A 6,552-nucleotide genomic window follows, 5' to 3' on the forward strand; every position below is an offset into this window, starting at 1 on the left:
ACATGTACATATATAATTATATATAATTATATACATATATGTATATATGCACAATATGTGATATAATAAATAATGTTTAAAAAGTAGTATATTTTATATACTTTCTATTATTTTAGCAACAAATCCTACTTAAATAAAAAAAACTGTGTATGTTTGCATTAGTTCCAGTCTATTTACCTCAGGGTTTCTGTAGCTCTTAATTTTACTATAAATCTATCTGCTTTAATATTTTTATCGCTTTGATTACTTAAAATCCTGATTGCAGTACTCTCCACTAAGTCTGCTCCTGACCACCTACTCCTCCTCCCTCAGTTTAATTTTAATTTAAAACTTGATTTAAATTTATTTTATTTTTAAATCTGGGAGAAGTTACCAGGGGAGAGGGTAGACACGGAAGAACTGGAAAATGAGTGTTACCGGGATGCATGATGAGAAATTCACAGAGAATCAATGAAGAATATACATTTTCACAAGAAAAAAAGATAGAAAACAAAAAGAACAGAAAGCAAGGGTATATTTTAACTAGTAGTTTCCAGGAATAAGGTACACAGGAAGGAAATCATGGTGATGTTACTCACAATGAAGTAGCCCAGGGAATAGCTTGTTCAATTTAGAAAGTGGCTTAATTTGCTACTATTGCTATGATAAAACACTGTGAAAAGCAACTTATGGAGGACAGGTTACACTTCATGATTTACTTCTAGTTAGCAGTTAATTACTGAGAAATGTCAGGGCCCAAACTGAAGCAAGGTAGGAACCCGAAGGCAAGAACTGAAGCAGAAACTGTGTAAGAGCTGTGCTTCCTGTCCTGCACCTCATATCTTTCTTTGTGTGATTAATAGCTCAAGGGTGGCACCATCCTGGAGATCTGGGCCCTACAATTTCCACTGTTAATCAAGACAACATCCCATAGACTTCCCTACACACTAGGACAATCTGATGTAGGCATTTCCTCAACTAAGATCCCTCTTCTCACCAACTTCTTCTCTTAGACATTTTTCTATTTCTTTAATAAAACACCAGGAGTAAAGCAACTTATAGAAGTAAATATTTATTTGGGATTAGAGCGGTAGAGAGATTACATTCCTTCAAAGTCATGAGAGAGAAGCATGGCTGCAGGAAGGAAGGAGAACCAAACAGGAATCAGAGACCTGGGGGCTCTTATCTTAGGCAGCAAACACGAAGCACAGAGAGTACACAGCAAATGGCACCTAGCTTCTGTAATGTTAACTCTAACCAATGACATACTTCCTCCAGGAAAGCCAAGCCACTTAAACCACCCAAAAGGTCTCACAAAGATGGCATCCTATTTAAACCATCACAATGAAACTCCTCCCCACACCCTGCAAAAAATCACCAATTCGAGAAACCTTTGAACTCCTTAATTTGATTCACTCACAGGTATTCTGGAAGCAAATCAGTTCTGAAATGTTACTTTGCTTTACTAGGTCCTCCATTCTTTGCAAGATGTATGAAATTTTAACTGTGTTATGTATGTTGCAAAAGAGTCTCCATTTTAGACAGAGACTTCATTTCACAGGTTCATATCTGCTTATAGTAACTGCTATTTTCTTCATCATTTTAGATTTCCATTTTTTATTGATTTCAATTTTGTAAAGTACTTGAAATTACAAAGGATCTTGTTTTTGCCTTGTGGTGTTACAGATGTCTTTTATACAAATCATGATTGACAAGAATGTAGATGTTTTGGGAGACGATGACAGTACAATTTGTAAGGATATTCAAAAGAGATCTGATGACCTTAAGATGTCACTAAATACTGCTGGTAAGTCACCTGTTATGAAAAGGCCATAGGTGGGCACAGTGGGAAAACCTCCAATGCTAATACTGAAGAATTAAAGATTTCATCTGTTCTTTCTCAGAAAGAAGGTCGTAAGTATAAGTGAAGTTTTAATTAGTCATCAAATGAACGAAAGTATGATATCATTGCCTGATTTCATGAATTTGTAAATATCAGAGTAGCATTGGGCATATCATGATATTAGAGTATGGGAAAAGATTGTTTAAACAACACTTCGTGTATATATATATATATATATGTGTGTGTGTGTGTTTGTGTGTGTGTGTGTGTGTATTTACATGTATCTATGACAGAAGTACTCCTTATTTAGCCTCTGTATGACTTTCAGAATATTACCTCTATATTTCTCACTTTTCATTCCATGGTCCATAAGTCATGTGAGATATCTTGGATATGAAATTGTTTTTTAAAAACTCACTTGAACAATTATTTGATTTTAAAATCCATTAAATATACTACAAGACTGAACCATGTGCTCACAAACTTTGTTATTCTTGTGTAAAAACACTAATGTTTGTTTAATTTACTTTGAGAGATAATCTTGCCAAATACTTAGCATTTGCTATAAATTTTAAGCTGCACAGGATCCATTACAACACATATGTGAAGAATAATAAAGATGCTAAATAAAACATACCTGATTTAACAGGTAATACCATTCAAAATAAGATATACTGTTAACTCGGGTAATTTTTTGTGTAGAGTTCAGAAAATGCATTGAAAAGGTAGTCTTATCTGAAGTGGGGGTGAATCTATCATCTGAGAATGTTTGTCTAATGAAGACATTTCATGTTTCATTTAGGATGTGACAATGGAAAAACTTCAACATATAATGTTCCACAGAGGAACTATTTGTTACAAATAGTTTCACTCATTATACTTACTTTTATGTTGTGTATCGTATATATTTATCTATTATAATGAATTTTAATAAAGTGTATTATTGCTTTGACTCCAATGTACCTGATTCATGATTCTCCATAGTCTTTGAAAAATGGCATTTTCAGTATTCTCCTGTACCTCTGTTGCTCAGGCACGTGTATTCATGTGACAGATCCACTAGAATCAATTATTATTTCTTTTCCACACTACAATCAAAATGGCATTCTAAGTACTACTCAAGAAATGAATATTGGGGGTTTATCTGACCAAATTCTTCTAGATTCTCACCATAAAACAGTCCCCATTGCTAAGAATCAATTATGTAGTAGTACAATAAAATCAGACTCCCTCCTATGTATTATAGCAACTTTTTTTAAAAAAAGAACTTATGTTCCTATTTATGTGAATAGGTACTCTAGATAATTATTTTCATTAGGAAAATAGCTCATCATTTGAAGGCTCAGGGTATCATCATACAGCTGTTCTGATGTCAGGAGGTTGGAGCTAGTGAAGTCGTTCACCTAGCTGAGAAGCAGAGATCGATGATGTTCATATTCAGTGAGCTTCTTTAATACATTCCAGGAGCCGTGCCTAAGGAATACTACAGCACAGTTACCCTGTTATTTTGCTCACATCAGTTACTTAAGCATAGACAGAAACTAATGACATTAAATATTCCCTCAGAGTTGTGCCCAGAATCCTTTGTCATAATAGTTCTAAATAAAATTCCATTGACGATCAACATTAATCCTCACACATGATAAATTTAGAGGTGAATCACAATTTTAAGAATATAGGAAATGGTCTGAAACGATAGGTCAGTGTCTAAACCAACTGACATACAGGCTTTGTGACATGAATTTGGGTCATCAGAACTTACATTAAAAAACAAACAAAACTAGGTATTGTACCACAGTCATCTGTAAACTAAAAAGTTTCTACCTGGAAATGGAATTTTCAGATTGTAATGAATGTTGTTCTGTAGTGACCAAAAGAGATCCTGTGTCAAAAAGAGATGGGAAAAAGACCAGTATTTCACTCTGTCTTCTAACATAAATAAGCTCAAAGCTCTAAATATATTGCCAGTGATCTTAGATGCACACACACACACACACACACACACACACACACACACACACAGAGAGAGAGAGAGAGAGAGAGAGAGAGAGAGAGAGAGAGAGAGAGAGATCATACACATTTGCATATGCATCACATATATTCAGAAACCCACATAGGTATACAGTATATTTGATGTAGTGTCTCTCTTCATAAACTGAGACCTTTATCTCAATGCCAGGCATTCTTTACTCATGATTTTTGTTCCGAGAAAGAGTCTGTGATTCAAATTTGAGATATGAAAATCATAGAAAATTCCCTAGTAAAGACATTCATAAATACCACATTAATTATTTTTAGGACCCTCCTACACTCCCCTAGCACACATTCAGAATGTTTCCTTTATCACTATAATTATTTTAAATTTTTATTGAAAATTGAATTATAGCACTGTGACCTCCCATTCCTCCCTTTAGTCCATTGCATGCAACCCACTCGCAAACTCATTGTTTCAATATTGTTATATAAGTGTGTTTATTTGTTTATGATTGTATCTATAAAAATAGAAACACAACTTGAGTCCACTTTGTGTTTGTGTATATGGTTTCCAAGGTGAGTAGTCTGTATTGGACAGTCCATTTGACTCTCACTTGTATAAAAGGCTAATATTCTGCTGCCATCTTTAGTTGCTTGTAATATTTTGAAACATGAATTATGACCATTGCATTATCACTGCATTGATATTGCCATCATTGTAGTTTTACATCCATTTTCTGAGATTTCAAAACACCCTTTCAGGTGTGCTGCCTCTTAGTCTTTGTAACCCCAATTTATGCAATATTCCCTGAGCTATACACACTGGTACATGATATACATCTATTCTTTTGTGCTGGGTTTTTCCCCAATCCATTGATCTCTTCATTGTGTCCAGTTTTGGTTTTCCTTGATGGTCTCAATTTACTGTACCAAGAGGCTTCTTTGATGAGAGTTGATGGCTTCACTTCTATGTGGGTATAAGAATGAAATTTAGAATGCTGCCTTAAGGAATTGAGCTAATCTAGTAAACTAGTCTGATACATTTTCATGTCCATGAAATTCATTTTCCTAGTAAATAAAGTAAATGAAATATAAATATAGTATAAAGTTCCTTCCTTTTTGGCTACTTTCCTTTTCGACTTTCCAAGTCTTCAATTCAATTCACCTTAATCAACTATAGTCTGAAATGTTAAATGCTGGAATACCTAGTAATAAAAAGGTGCATACATATTAGATGGAATACCATACTGATTTAAGTGAAGACATTTTTTTTTTTACCAGTAACTCCCTTGTTTCTACCATTCCTTGTGATCATCTCCTGATGATTTGTTTCTCAGATATGCTGGGATTTCCCCTGTATCCCAGGCTGTACTATAACCACACCAAAATCTACCATTGGCCTTTCTTGAGATAGACTATACTGGCAACACATGAGTTTCCTATAATTCTTTCTCTAGGACAGAATCTCGTGTGCCTTTCCCTAAGTCTACAAATTAAAACATGTAAGAAACTGTTGTTTTAAAATACATGAGTCAATTATAATGTTGAGCCTCTCTAAAATATTGTCTCAAATTTTCCAAAGGTGTTTAAAAGTCTTTCCGTTCTTATGTTCTACTGTGGAAGAACTGAAGGGTCCAAAGGGGCTTGCATCCCCATAGGAAGAACAATATCAACTAACTGGACCTCTCTGAGATTCTAGGGACTAAACCACCTACCAAAGAATATACATAGAGGAAGCCATGACTCTAGACACATGTGTAGCAGAGGATGGCCTTATCTGACATCAATGGGAGGCGAGGCCCTTTGTCCTCTGGAGGCCCAATGCCCCAACATATGGTGATGCTTGAGCAGTGAGGAAGGGGTAGATAAAATGGTAGCTAAGAACCCTCATAGAGGCAAAGGGAAGGGGTGAAAGGGGATAGGATAGGGGTTGCTGTGGAGGGGTAACCAGGAAGGAATATCATTTGAAATGTAAATGAATAAAATGATTGAGAAATAAATAAACATTTTTAAAAATCAAAATGAGTTAAAGATTCCCTATAAATGAAAATGTAAACAACAGTCACATTCAGATCTAAAACAAACAAAACAAAAAGTCCCAGAAGTTTAAAGTTTAAAAGTTCATCATCAGATATTGGCTACTCACTATCTTCTGTGTTACAAACCTCACCATTTCCCCAGATCTGCTGTTAGCAGGACACACGTTTTGTTATGCTCATTCAGGTTATCTACACTCCAGGACTGCGCAGATCCCATCATACAGGTAACTTCAAAATGTTAGAATTTCTCTTGCAAATGGACTGTACCTCACCAATAGGCTGTGTTGGGATCTTGCCAGGAACACTATCTCATGTGGTGTCAATCACTAACTTTTTACCACGGACACTTCATGCTTTTGGCTTCTACAGAAACTGAGGCTGTACCCCATTATTGTCCTCCCCAACCTTATACTAGTTCCCAAGACTCAGCCGCTCCCTAACATCCCTTCATGATTTCAAAACTACAAGTCACAAACCTATGAACTTCTCATAATTTTTGTGTACTCTCACATCAAATCCAGGAAATCTTAGCATTTTAATCAGTGAATATAATTATGCTGTTTTGCTAATTTGTACCATTGGTTTTTACTATATTTTAAAAAATGTTACTAGAGTCACAGATTGCCTCTCTACTTCTGTAGTCATCTTTTAACTTTTACTGATGAGGATTGTTTTGAAATCCACTTTTGTGCTGAATCCCAATTTGGGCCTGTGACT

General features: G+C 35.2%; 1 long non-coding RNA gene across 1 annotated transcript; it reads left to right on the forward strand.

Moving 5' to 3' along the window:
• Window positions 1–1,599: 1,599 nt before the first annotated feature.
• LOC114634542 lies at window positions 1,600–2,780 on the forward strand. The gene is made up of 2 exons (XR_003713356.1): window positions 1,600–1,786; window positions 2,625–2,780. It is a non-coding gene; the product is annotated as an uncharacterized LOC114634542 (long non-coding RNA).
• The last annotated feature ends 3,772 nt before the right edge of the window (window positions 2,781–6,552 follow it).

The sequence above is a fragment of the Grammomys surdaster genome, unplaced genomic scaffold (genome assembly GCF_004785775.1).
Source record: "Grammomys surdaster isolate TR1022 unplaced genomic scaffold, NIH_TR_1.0 963, whole genome shotgun sequence".
In the NCBI taxonomy this organism is placed as follows: Eukaryota; Metazoa; Chordata; class Mammalia; order Rodentia; family Muridae; genus Grammomys; species Grammomys surdaster.